Source organism: Chiloscyllium plagiosum, unplaced genomic scaffold (assembly GCF_037043375.1).
Source record: "Chiloscyllium plagiosum isolate Xiang-an unplaced genomic scaffold, Cpla_swu_hap1 HiC_scaffold_18, whole genome shotgun sequence".
Classification (NCBI taxonomy): Eukaryota; Metazoa; Chordata; class Chondrichthyes; order Orectolobiformes; family Hemiscylliidae; genus Chiloscyllium; species Chiloscyllium plagiosum.
In genome coordinates, this window is record NW_028270156.1 from 61448762 (window position 1) to 61463373 (window position 14612).

The 14612-nt window shown below is 40.9% G+C and overlaps 1 protein-coding gene across 3 annotated transcripts in view; it reads left to right on the forward strand.

Annotated features, from left to right (window-relative positions):
• LOC122557942 (potassium voltage-gated channel subfamily KQT member 1) overlaps window positions 1-14612 on the forward strand; it is a 693104-nt gene that overhangs the window by 82003 nt on the left and 596489 nt on the right. The gene's annotated exons all lie outside the window — the stretch shown is intronic.

The window sequence follows — 14612 nt, forward strand, 5'->3', positions numbered from 1 at the left end:
AAAAAGTGTTTGACATCTGTTGTAGAAATTTCACCAAAAAATGTAGCTCAGTGCAGTCCTGTGAGATTTCTATATTCTCTTAACTGAGATGTTAAATGAAGTCTTGAAGAAAAATAGTGAGTACTTTGTGATGACCTGATCAATATTTAGCCCTCAAGCAACATTGCTAAAACTTGTGTCCTAATCATTATCTAATTGCTTTTGGTGAGATTTTGTTGTGTCGCTATAGTTTCACCAGACCACGGGAGATGCTCTTGCATGAGAGAGAAGCGACTGGTGGTGACTTAACCTGAGGGCCACCAGACCTCAGGTGAGGAAAGAAGTTGAGAAGGAGAGTCCTTCATGGTAACCTTAAACTGGTGATGGGAATTGAACCCACACTGTTGGCATCACACTGCTCTTGGTGAGATTTTACTGTGTGCAAATTAGCTGCTGTATATCGCCAATGTTTTTATTGCTTCAGTGCCAGTTCACCCTTTACTCTATCACCAATTATTGGAAGATTCGGCTATCTCACTTTCTCGATCCAGCCATTGTTTCATCACTTCCATTCTCACTCTGAGCTTCAAACACGTATTAAAGCAAAGATCGATGTACCAAGTGGACATTGGAAGACCTTATAGCAAAGATGTGAAAGGGTTACTTTCCTGACAAAGCTCCAGACAAAAAAAAACAGTTTTTCTCTGTTCTAAGAAAGGCACTTTGGGACATTTTATTGTGTGAAGGACACAAAACTAACACAAAGCTCTGGTGCCCTTTGTTGCTGTTTAGTCTTTGACTCTCTTTTCACATTGGATTGCTAATTTGGTCACTGCCTGCAAATTTAATCAGATTGCACCAATTCTGAATGTGGCCTTTAATCTAATTTTGAAACAGTATATGTCCTAACTCCAGTGTCTTCGGACACTTCACTTTGTGATCCTCTAACCGGTAGCTGCGATCACACTGCTACGTCTGCAGGAAATACATGAATGGTATTCTCCATGAGTTTCAGAAAAAAGATAGATGGGAAGATTGTTCTGGAAGTGGAAAATAGGAGACATTTAGACGTGATATTCTGAGAAAGATTAACCTAGGTACAAATAATCTAACCATGAGGTGAAAGGGAGTCAGGCCTGAAGTGGGAATTAAACAATGGCTTTGTAAGGAAGAGGTTATAATTTATTCAGGACTTCATGTTTGAGGGCTGTTGGAGAGAGTGATCAAATCAACAGTGAACATGAAGAACTAAAACAGGAAATCGATAGCCTACATATGGAACTTGATACTATTTACATTTGAGAGAGATGTCAGTTATTATGCTGTATTTTGACTTCATTCGAGGAATAGCTTGTGTTAATATACACCCATTATCATAAGAAAGAAAACCTCAGAGTGCCAGTAATTGGAATGTTACCTGCCATTTATGCTCCATTTGACCAATGAGGCTCCATATCTCTTAATATCCTTCTCCACAGATACTGCCAGAGCCATTGAGTATTTCCAAAATGTTCTATTTTTATCTCTGATTTCCAGCATCTCAGGATTTCACTTTTCTACAATATTTTGGGGGTCTGTACACGCAGACCCTTAAATCTCTTTAGATCTCTAGCTTTTCATGATTTTAAAATAACTGCAAGCTGTACTTTTTTCGTTCAAAAGGGATTACTTCATGTATGCTTACGCTGGAATCTATCCATCAACTAAAAATTACAGAGACGGAGATAGATTATGCTCCCATCCACATTATTTACTCTGCCTCCATCCTACCATGCCTCCAATGACATACTCACTATGCCATTGCTAAACATAGGAATAGACACAGGCCATTTAGCCAATTGAGCCTGCTCTTATCTAGTTATTCATTAGATTGTGGTGATCTTCTCCTCAGCGAGTTTTGAGAAGATTTGGAGCTCAGGTTGAGGTTTTGGATGTAGGTTTGCTCGCTGGGCTGAAAGGTTCATTTCCAGACGTTACATTACCTTACTAGGCGACATCTTCAGTGGGCCTCATGTGAAGCAATGCTGAAAATTCCTGCTTTCTATTTATATGTTTGGGTTTCTTTGGGTTGCTGATGTCAGTTCCTGTGATGATGTTATAACATAGGGAATGACATCAGCAACCCAAAGAAACCCAAACATAGAAAGCAGGAATTTTCAGCATTGCTTCGCATGAGGCCCACTGAAGATGTCGCCTAGTAAGGTAACGAAAGTCTGGAAATGAACCTTTCAGCTCAGCTAGCAAACCTACATCCAAAGTCTTCTCCCCAATATGGCTTTCATATGCTATTTCCCTTAATGCCATTGGTCTCCAGAAATCCCGACTAATTTCTGTTGAACATGATCGATGATTGAGCCTTCGGGGTGAGAGAGTTCCAATGCTTCACAATGCTCTGAAATGATGGAATTCCCTTTTAAATGGCCTACCCCATAACCTGAGAGCCTTGGTTTGTGAATCACCAGCCAGTGGAAATATCCTATCTCTATACACCCTGTCACGCCTGTGTGCATGTTGTCAGTTTCAGTGAGTCACCTCTCATTCTTTGACACTCTAAGGAATACAGCCCTGGGTTCCTCTCGTCACAAGACAATTGTGCCTTTCCAGGCATTAATCTGCTGAAACAAAAACAGAAATTTCTGGAAAAATCAAAAGGACTGCAGATGCTGGAAATCAGACAGAAAAACAGAAATTGCTGGAAAAGAAAGCAGAGTTGATCTTTCGGGATCCAGTGACCCTGGCCACTGGTCCTGAAATGTTAATTCAGTGGAGAAGTGGCTGAATTAACATTTCAGGACCAGTGGCCAGGGTCACTGGATCCCGAAAGATCAACTCTGCTTTCTGTCTGTAGATGCTGCCTAACCTGCTGAGTTTTTCCAGCAATTTTTGTTTTTCTGTCTGATTTCCAGCATCTGCAGTCCTTTTGATATTTGCTAAATCTGTTGAAGGTCTATTGAACTCCCTCTATGACAAGTATACATGTCCCCACAGGGACACTTGTGATGTAGTGATGTGTCCTTACCTCTGAGCTGGAAGGCCACATGATAGGAAGGTGTATTATAACATTTGAATAGGATGATTAAAAATATCTCTCTCTCTTTTAAATAAGGATGGTAAAAATGTGCAGTGTTCCAGGTGTGGTCTCATCATGTCTGTGTACAGCTGCAGCTGGACATTGAGTCATTGAGATGTACAGCATAGAAACAGAGCCTTCGGTCCAACTCGTCCATGCCGACCAGATATCCCAACCCAATCTAGTCCCATTTTTTACTTTTGTCCAGCAATCTCATTAAAATGAATGGCAACATGCACTTGTTTTCATAATTGTTTGCAGCACCTGCATGCTAACTTTGAGTCGCTCACGAATGAGGACATCCTGATCCCGCTGGGGTCTATGAGTTATCAATAAATAATCGATCAATATTGAGATAGTCAAGGCCCAGCACAGTTCCTACTGCAAGATCATTCAACACTGCTTCCTATTTAAGTGCTTAGCCATTATTCATCCTCTCTGCCTTCTGCCACCTAACCGATTTCCGAATGAGGTCAATAATTCCCATTCAATTCCTTCAGCTGGAGCTTGCTTGGTACCTCAGACACACTGCAAATTGGAATCCTCTGTAGTCACAATAGGAAAACAATCAGAAATGAAGTTGGGTGAGGCCTTCAAAAGATTACCCCAACCCCCATTCCCTCAGACCATTTAAGCAATACGTTAAAGTTCCCAGCATTTCAGATACAGGAGATATTGATCAACTGTTAGATTTAATTTATAAATATAATTTAAAGAGAAAAAAGATCATGCCAAGTGTGAAAATTCAGGGACTTCTTTATTTGTTTGGAAATTTGCATTGTTTGTTTACCTGTGGCCTGTAAATTGTATGGGGTAGTGGTTAGTCTTATTGCCGATTGATATAACTATTGGCTTTAGCAAATACAACATGAATAGGAGATTACAGCCAGATTGGCTTGGAATATAGGATAATAAATATCTTGAAAAAATAACATTGGTACTTGGAGCTAGAGCTTCAGGTTGCTGGGGAGAATAAGAAGTTGAAGGATACCACCATTAGGAAGGTTGTACTGGAGAAAGTAATGGGGATGAAAGTTGTTGTTTGAAGGAGGTGACTATGAGCAAGTGAGAGAAAACTGAGAACTAAAGACCTGTTAGCCTGACATCAGTAGCTTGGGAAATCACTAGAATGTAATATGAAGAATGCGATAAATAGACAGTTGGTTGCTAATGGTTTGATTGGGAATAATCAGTTTGAATTTCTTAGCATGCTTTGAAGATATTACAAATAAAATTGACAAAGAGCAACCAATGGATGTTAATATACATAGATTTGCAGAAGGCTTTTGATAAAGTACACCACAGGAGGCGAGTCATTATAGATATCTCCCTACCACACAGATCCCTGTAAGTAAAGGCTTGGTAAAATAGCAAAATGTGACTGCGCTATATAAAAAAAAAGCATGACTGTCCATTGTTTCCTCTCTGATTGGTAAGGAACTGGCAAAGCAGCTGGAAATAGAAACGCAAGTGAGCCATCACCTTATTTAAAGGAAAAAGTGATGAGAACTTTGGATATGGAGTGGAAATTTTTTTCCAATTCATTCTTGAGATGTGGGTATCACTGACAAGGCCAGCATTTATTACCTGTGCCTAATTGCCCTTGAAGATGATGGTGAGCTGACTTCTCAAACTGCTGCAACTCCTGTGAGGAAAGTACACTCACAGTTCTGTAAGAAATCATGTCAGAAAGATTGAAATCTCTGATGCTCAATTCCGTATCGACTAATGGGATATAGGCATTAAAAGTAGTAGGGATATTAATTCATAAGTGACCTCCACTAGACAAGGGATCAAGTTGCATTTGTCTTTTGTGCAAACAAACTAAGTGTGATTGAATATTGTCCTTGTTTAAGTCCTTTTTCAATTGTGAATCCACATGTAATTGTAATAAGTAGATACTGAGGAAAACAATTTGCATGACGGCACCTTGTACTTGTTAACTGAATCCATTTACTACATATTATATGCCATTCTAATGACCTCCTAATTGCATTTTGAATGGCATTGCAGCATTACGTTTATCAATGTTCATCTGCTCCTCTGGCAGCAGAATGAGGGATAAGAGTGTTGGAGAAGAGAGGAAAGTTAATATTTCTAGATTGGGCTTTTTTAAAAAGAGGTCAATTGTTTGTTTGACTCTTGATCGCATTTGTCTTTCAGTTACACTGTGAAAAATCCAGTCATTGCATCGCAGAGTTCCAGTGTTCCAATGTTTATGAACAATGACCAGTCAAGTTTCCCCAATTTAATGTTCTAGAAGGGATTCCTCAATATGACACAAAAACAGATGAAAACAGTGTCGAGGATTAACACACAGAGTGTATGGCGGAATCTAGACAGGTTAAGTGAGTAGGCAAAAACTTGGCAGATGGAATGGAATGTGGGTAAATGTGAGGTTACACAGTTTGCCAGGAAGGATAGAGGAGCTGAATATTATTAATTGGAGAAAGAAATTGCAGAGAGCTACAGAACAGAGGTACTGAGGAGTCCACACACGAATCACAAAAAACCTAGCATACACGTTCAGTGTGTAATAGGAAAGTCAAATGACGTGTTGGCCTTTCTTTCAAAGGGGATGAAATATAAAATGATTGGCAGACATTGCTAAAGTCAATCAAGGCACTAGTCAGGCTGCATTTGGATTACTGTGAACAGTTCTGAGCCCCTTATCTATAGAAAGATACATGTGCATTGGAGGTTGTCCACAGAATATTGACCAGGTTGATACCAGGTACGAAGAGACTGTCTTATGAGGAGAGATTGAATAGACTGTGAGTTGTGAAAAAGGGTCACTGGACATGAAATGTTAACTCTGATTTCTGTCTACAGATGCTGCCATCTAAGTAATCTAATATAAGTAACCTAATCTAATCTGCTGAGATTTTACAGCAATTTCTGATTTTGTTTCTGAATACCAGCATTCACAGTCCTTTCAGCTTTTTTAATTTGAATAGAATAGGCCTGTACTTGTTGAAATACAGAAGAATGGGTTGCAGTCTTGTTCAAACATAAAAAGATTCTTAGCGGACTTGTCAGGACAGATGTGCAGAGGTTGCTTCCCCTTGTGGAAGACTAGAAGACCAGACGGCATAATCCTGCAGTAAGTGGTTACAGATTCAAGGTTAGAGATGAGAAGGATTTTTTCTGATGATTGTGAATCTATGGATATGGTTTACAGCAGAGAGCTACCGCAGAAACTGGTTCATTCTGTATATTCAAAGGCGAAATATATTTTTAATCAGTAAGGGGATCAAAAAGGCAAGAAAGTTGAATTGAAGATGATCATCAACTATGATCTCATTAGGCTGGGGCTGCTTTTCCTGGAGTGGTGGAGGCTGAGGGGGTGACCTTGTAGAAGTTTATAAAATCATGAAGACCATGGATTGGGTAAATAGACAAAGTCTTTTCCCTGGGGTAGGGCAGTCCAGAACTACAGGGCATGGGTTTATGGTGAGAGGGGAAAGATATAAAAGAGACCTAAGGGGCAACTTCTTCATGCACAGGATGGAAAGTGTGTGGAATGAGCTGCCAGAGGAAGTGCTGGAGACTGGTACAATTGCAACATTTGAAAGGCACCTGGATCGGTATATGAATAGGAAGGGTTTAGAGGAAAATGGGCTGGGTGCTGGCAAGTGGAACTAGATCAGGTTGGGATATCTGGTTGGCATGGACAAGTTGAACCGAAGAGTCTGTTTCCGAGCTGTACATCTCTCTGACTCTATGACTCTATGAATGGCAGAGCAGACACAATAGACTGAATGGCCTATTTTTGTCTTGTGCTTTTATGGTCTCAGTCTGTGAGCTCCCAGTTGAGGAGGAGCGAATTGTCTCTCCTGGGCTATTCACCTTCATCTTTGGCTGGTCACAATAAGGTTAGTTTTAAAATGACACCTTCCTTCCTAATTTTATAACTAAATTAACTTAAGTTATAAAAGGAGCCAATTTAATCACGCTTCTTTCAACTACAAAAAGTGAGAATATAGATTTCTAAATGTAGGAAGAAGAGCAACAGACATAAAAGCTCAGTCTAGCAAGATAAAATATTTTGAAAGAATGGATATGTATCTGGATAGTTTGTGAACGTCAGATATTTCAATGTTGTAGTCATTGCATGAAGATTACAAGCAGTATTGACATAGCTAGCTGGACTGCCAGTTTTGAGAATCCTGGCTTATAGGTCAATTCAAATTCCTTAGAGAGAGTGAGGACTGCAGATGCTGGAGATCCGGGTCAAAAAGTGTGATGTTGGAAAAGCACAGCAGGTCATCTGAGGAGCAGGAAAGTCGACATTTCGAGCATAAGCTTTTAATCAGGAATTGAGTTGGGGGCAAGGGGGCTGAGACATAAGGGAGAATATCACTGGGAATGCGATGGGTAGATGAAGGTGGGGGGGGTGATGGTGATAGGTCAGAGAGGAGGGTGGAGCCGATAGGTTGGAAGGAAGATGGATAGGTAGGACAGTTCAAGAGGCGGTGCTGAGTTTGAGGGCTGGATCTTGGATAAAGTGGGGGGAGGGGAGATCAGGAAACTGGTGAAATTGACATAGATCCCGTGTAGTTGAAGAGTCCGAAGGCAGAAGATGAGGCGTTCTTCCTCCAGGCATTGGGTGGCTAGAATTTGGCAATGGAGGAAGCCCAGAACTTTGTATGTCCTTGGTGGAGTGGGAGGGGGAGTTGAAATGTTCGGTCACAAGGTGTGGTGCGTGTGTCCTGGAGATTCTTTGAAACGTTCCGCAAATTGGCATCCTGTTTCCCCAATGTAAAAGAGACCACACCAAGAACAACAGAGACAGTAGAATTGAAACTCCTTGTCTGATTCCTTTTGACAGTGGCTTACTGGGTGGAAGTGAAAGAAAGAGAGAGCAGAAGTTATTTTGTTTACTTGGAGGACAGGGGCGTTTGAACAGCTGAACCAGTACGTTAAGTTACTAACATGCACTGAGTAGTGTGGAGGTTGTTGACCTTTTTTTTAATATTTGTGGAAGAGATAGCTTTCTGCTGAGACGAGGGAGCTAGTCAATCTCTTTGTTATTTTTTCCTGTTACATTTCTCTCTTTCTCTTTGAAGTTTCCCTGACACCATGCAGACAATGACTGGACTTACAACTGAAGTCACTGTGTTATAGCTGCAATAGACGTTAATTTGTAATTCCAAATTGTGTTTTGAAAAATAATTGAATATCAGTGGTACTTTCGGATTCTGATCTGTCATCATGACAAACCTTTATTGTTCAATCATTTGACACAGTTAAGCATAGAATTAGCTGAAGTCAGGGGTCACATAATGCATTATTCTTATCAGATAACACCCTTTATTTTCTTTAATTCATTTGATTAAGGTTGAATGTTGATCAACCCAACGTCTGCACTTACAACTCAGGTAAATATACCAGCACGGTGATGAGCTTGTAACCTTGCACCTTAGTGCAGTCTTTCACAGTATTCCCTTGGATATGTTCTTCCCCTTTTATTATTGCTAATTCTTAAAAGGTCATGTTTTCCTCCATTCCATAGCTCAAAGGTAGAGAACAAGAGAGAGTGTGCTATTGGTAGAAAACATGAAGGACTCAGATGTTTGCTCACCAGGGAATGAGAGAATTTTGAGCTCCATTATCCTGACCTTTGAAAGTGGCTGCCTGTGCATTGGATATTTGGTCCAGAGATATGAGCTGGATTACTACCCCTGGAAGACCTGAGGAGTTGGAAACCCCTTTGGGGTTGGCCAATTGAGTATTTAAAGGTTAAAACATGAAACATCCTTTCAGCCCTCACATCAGCTCCCGACTCACACACTCCAAATATAATCTCATGTTATGTCAGTGTACTGCAACCCGCCAACATCCTGTTATGACTGAGGTTGGAGGATCACATTGTCACTCTAATCCCATTAGTCTATCGGTACGACATAAATTAAAAATAATTTTTCCAGTTACCACCATGACCAACTCAATTTTATCAATAACAGGTTTTACATAACAAGATCTATCAACCAGGTGTCAAAATACTTATTCCTCTAAATATACTCATAACACATCTTTCCTTCTCTCTTTCGCATTTCTTTCTTTTTGATTCTTGTTTCATTTTCTCTTGCTGTTTTTCATTCTCTTGCTCTCTCCCGTGGTGTTGTGGGTGAGTATATTGCTTGGGTTTGAGAGGAGTGGAGAGTATGGTGGCTATGACTCACAGTTTGTACTACACCAGGTAGTTCTTTGATTTTAGAAAGAAGCAGAGCATGAGGAGTTCCAGGCTTGTCCTGCAGATTGTGCTAAACTACGCTGCATACCAACAGTAAATGTTTAAATTTTGTGTTTTGTTGCCGATTATATTAATAGTTCATAAAGTACAAATAGCCATCACCTATCAAAGCAATTCAGTTCTGACAAGCCTTAAATTACCCCATTCAGCTCATAATATTGGCCATGCTCCATTATTGATTACTCAGAATAGGAGCTTTTTTTGCTCATCATGTACCTCAACAAGTAATGTTGAGGAAAAAGGTAAAACATGGACAAGGGAACAATATTGGATTTAGTGCATCAGAAAGGGTTAGGTCAAACCAATCGCTCTAGACTCGAAATGTTAGCGTGCTCTCACCATGGATGCTGCCTGACCCCCTACAATTTCCGACATTTTTTGTTTTCAGGTTAGACCAAGTACAAAAAGGCATCAGCAACAAATTTGCATCAAAGTCCTTGCCTTGCTATGAGATCTGTCTGCTCTTTCAACATTCGCTTGAAATAAACTGGTTATTGCCCTTAATGAAATAGTAGGCAGAGGACATTAAAGGTCTGGGCTACAAATATGATTTCATTCCACCACTGAAAATAAATGTGATCCAAAGTTCCACAATGAAAGAAGGTTATCTTATGGCATTATGGGATGACGTCTGTCGGCATTTCAATTTTAGTGACTCGCTTCACATCTGCAAGAACTCTGAATTCTTCTTTTCTCCCTCTCTTATATGCCTCATTCATCTTTTTACCACTTTCTGCTTCTGTCATGTGAGTGACTTTCATGAGTAATTGTGCAACACTAATAGCATGGTCCGACTGTAGATATATTAGGTGCACATAAATTTAGAGTTCTCTTTCTTCTGCTGGATGCTGCTTACCCTCAAATGTATTGCATTCTCACTCCTGTGAGTCATTTCACCTTCCCCGAGTCAGATTTATTGACCGCAGTTAACATTCAGCAGTACTGTTGTTTAGATGAGAAATACTATGTACTTTGAAAGATTTAATCTTTTTTTTTATATCTGGACTGGACGGTTGCCTACTTAAGATGTCTGGTCAATGTGGTTCTGCTAATTGTCAGTATCCGAACAGCATTTAAATCTATAATTGTGTGAGTTGTTGAATTACATATTGCTCAAAATTCTCTGAAATTACTATTAAAAGAAGTGACCTCCACAGAGGTTAGAATGTCCTGAAAGGAATGGGGTTCATTGTTGACCTTTCTACAGAATGTCAGAAATAATTGATGATGGCTGACTGGGACATGAATAGAACAATCAGATGCTTTGTACTGAGATACCTTTTACTCCAATGTATTTTCTGACCCCTTTCATTCTATCTCTGGACCGTTGTGGCACATGCTTGACATGATTCTATAGAGGAACGGGTTCTCTGAAAAAACCCATCATGAGCTATCATTCGTTTTGGGAAATTCTGTTGCATACAAAGCTACGGTACAGAAGTTTGCGATCTCTTTCTTTCTTTCTTTCTGTCTCGCTCTTTGCCATTCTTTTGGTCCCTTTCCCTGAGAAGCGTGAATAACGTGGGTTAAAGAGCAGAATTTTCTCCACATGAATCAGAATCCCAAGGTGAGAGAATCAGAAGATCAGATTGTCTAGGGATCAGTTATTTTCCCTGAATTGGTCAATTTAATGACCAGGTGGTCCCATTAAGGATGTCGGGTTAGCTCTCCAAGCTGGAGAATTGAAAGGAGGCTCTCCAGTTCGGAAGAAGCTGTGGAGTCATTTGCAAACAAGTGAGGAAGATGATCAGCCAAGGTGGAAGGGTCCCCTCTCTATTTTCTTAGAGTGGACAGCCACCATTGTGGTGGGGGTAAATCCCTCCACAGAGTGAACTGTGGCTGTGGTTAAAGCCAGGCCGGAATAGAAGACCTCAAGTCTCCCTGGAGTTTTGGGTCCCTTGTCCGCAACCAGGAGGTCACCTGAAGGCAGGTACACGCTTCCCTTAAACCTCTGGAGGCCTGGGTGCTGATGGAAAAGTTCTGCTCATGGTGAATAGACCTGTTGCCCTTTTATCCTGTCCCTGGAGGAATGGTGCAGGAGCACCAGAGACCCAGGTAACCTGCACGGTATGAGTTTACACACCTCAGCCTCCTCCCGCCAAGCCTCCTCCATCCCTGTTGTGGTTTAAAAACTCAGCTGAAGTATGTACAATTACTGCAGCTGAATCCAGCAACTACCTTTCAAACTGTTCTAGGGGTGCCCTTGCACCAGCTTCAACACAGTCGGCCTAAGAAGGTTAATTAGTAATAAATGCTGGCATCCTCAGCAACTCCTGTATCCCAGGAAGGAATTTGAATAAAAGTTCCTTTCCTGATCTCAGACATCCCTTTACGGTCAATTAACTACTTCTGAATTACAGTTTCATTAGTAATGTCGGAAATTAGGGAGTCTAGTTGCACCCAGCAAAGTAATCGTGGAAATCGTAAGATAATGATCACATACAGGGTTTTAGTCACATCGATTGAATACTAGAGAGAACTCCAGGGATAATATTCCTGCTGTTCTTTTGAATATTGCCATGAGGTAGGGTTGGGGTTAAGATTTTCCTCCCCTGAAAAGATGACACCTTCAATGATGCAGTATTCCCAGAGTGCGTTAAAGTGTAAGTATTTTGTACTTAAACTCTGGAGTGGTGACTGAACATATGACTTTCCCACACACAGCAGGGAACTAAGCCAAAACTCTAGTCCTAAAAAGGTTGACCTCCCCCAGCTGAAATAGGATTTCCAAAACAAACACCCCAATGGGTTCCTCCCACAAGACACGTTTATTTTTCATTATGTAACATGCTGCAGAACACAAACTCTGTCATCAGTGCTTAAACAAGAGTAAAACTTCAACAAACAGGCAGGATTTGTAACTGCTAAAGCATGACACATGGTCATTGTTCAATAAACGATCGTGAATCATGCCAACTTTAATGCCATACATCTCTGTTTAGGATCCTTTTAATCTAATAAAATTAACAACGGAAATACGTGGTAATAAATGTCAAATTCAAAGAAGAAAAGTGCAAATTTAATTTAATGCTGATTTCTTTTTGTTTGCTTTTATCAAGAGGTTCCAACAAAGGCTCTCTATACAAAGAGTAGTGGAATCTGTGATAATCACAAAACCATTTTCCAAAGCAAAATTCACATTTTGACTGGCTTTGGAGTGATTTATGGCTTGATCTCCAACATATCTATTTGCGTGCCCTGCTCAACATCTTAATATGCAATAAAAACACTGATAAGTACCAGCATGCATTGGGAATAAGTAATGTGAGTAAGTACAAATGTAAATAAATCTATACTCAATTATGCTTCTGCCCTTTGGAGCTTTGGCAATGAGACTTGTGGAATATAACTTATCAGGATTGAACAGCAATGATAATATTGGTATGTACTATAAATTATGATTAGTATCATCAATTCTATTTTTAGTTGGGTCATTAAGATTATTCAGTTTTCTTGTTGTTCCCTGCCAGGGCCTGAAGTCTCTCAGTGAAACCTGGTGACATTCTACTTCTGTCGACAAACTGCTGTTACAAGCTGGGATGTGTAGCTTTGAAACATGGGAGTGCTGGGAGTGTTAGCAGCAGAATGTAAATGAATCAAAATTATAAGTTCACTTTCATTCAACTCTTTGGGTTTTAACAAGTTGGGCCATTGTAAAGCCAACAGTCAGAGGCGGAGGGGTGACCTTATAGAGGCTTATAAAATCATGAGGGGCATGGATTGGATGTATAGACAAAGTCTTTTCCCTGGGGTCGGGGAGTGCAGAGCTAGAGGGCATAGGTTTAGAGTGAGAGGGGAAAGACACAAAAGAGACCTAAGGGGCACATTTTTTCACACAGAGGGTGGTACGTGTTTGGAATGAGCTGCCAGAGGAAGTGGTGGAGGCTGGTACAATTGCAATATTTAAAAGGCATCAGGATGGGTATATGAATAGGAAGGGTTTGGAGGGATATGGACGAGGTGCTGGCAGGTCGGACTAGATTGGGTTAGGATATCTGGTCGGATGGACATGTTGAACCGAAGGGTTTGTTTCCATGCTGTACATCTCTATGACTCTATCCCCTCATTTGTGAGATGTGGGTTTTGCTACCTGGGCTAGCATTTACTGCTCACTCCTAATTTCCCTTGAGAAGCAGCCTTCTCAAGTAGGTAGGTAGGCCCACAATGACTTTACGGAGGGAATTCCTGGATTTTCACCCAGCAACACTGAATGAATGGCACTATATTTCCAAGTCAGGATGGTGAATGGCTTGGAGAGGAACTTGGTAGCAATTTTTTTTCCCCCTTTATTCTTTAACAGGATGAGGGCATCATTGGCTAGGCAGCATTTATTGCCCAGAGGGCAGTTGAGAGTCAACCACTTTGTTGTGGGTCTGGAGTCACATGTAAGGAGAGCAGTTTCCTTCCATTAGTGAACCAGATGGAATTTTCCCAACAATTGGCAATGGATTTTTTTTATAGTAGTCCTAATTCCAGATATTTATTGAATTCAAATTCCACCTTTTGCTATGGTGGGATTTGAACCCAGGTCCCTGGGACATTACTTGGGTCTCTCGATTAGCAGCCCAGTGATAATACCACTAGGCTATCACACTGAGTGGGCACCCTATTCTTTTTTGGCAGGCAGACCTTACATGGTAGTCTTTCCCCACCGCGCCTTGGTGGCAGCTGCCTCAAACTTCAGCGGGTCCCTCAGCACGTAGTCCTGGATCTTGGAATGTGCCAGTCCGCAACACTCAGTTGGGGTCAACTCCTTCAGCTGGAAGATCAACAGTTTTCGGACAGACCAAAGAGCATCTTTGACCGAGTTGATGATCCTCCAGGCACAGTTGATGTTCGTCTTGGTGTGCGTCCCAGGGAGCATACCGTAGAGCACAGAGTCCCGCATCACGGAGTTGCTCAGGACGAACCTCGACAAGCACCACTGCATTCCTCTCCAGACTTCCTCTGCATAGACACATTCCAGAAGGTGGTGTGTGACAGTCTCGTCCCCTCCACAGCCGCTTCGAGGGCAGCATGCGGTGGGGCAGAGAGTCCGGGCACGCATAAAGGATTTCACAGGCAGAGCCCTTCTCACCACCAGCCAAGCTTGTGCTTTTTAAATTTTTTTTATATTTCAAAAATATACTTTATTCATAAAATATTTTGATAATCTGTACAATTGGTCATGCCATACATACGTAAACATTCCATTTCTTGGCATACAGAGACAGAGTAATCATTCATATATACAGGTCTGTACAATTACTATCCACATATTTAGCAGGGGGTGCTTTTTATATAGTGGACAAGCTTTGTAAAGTCAGA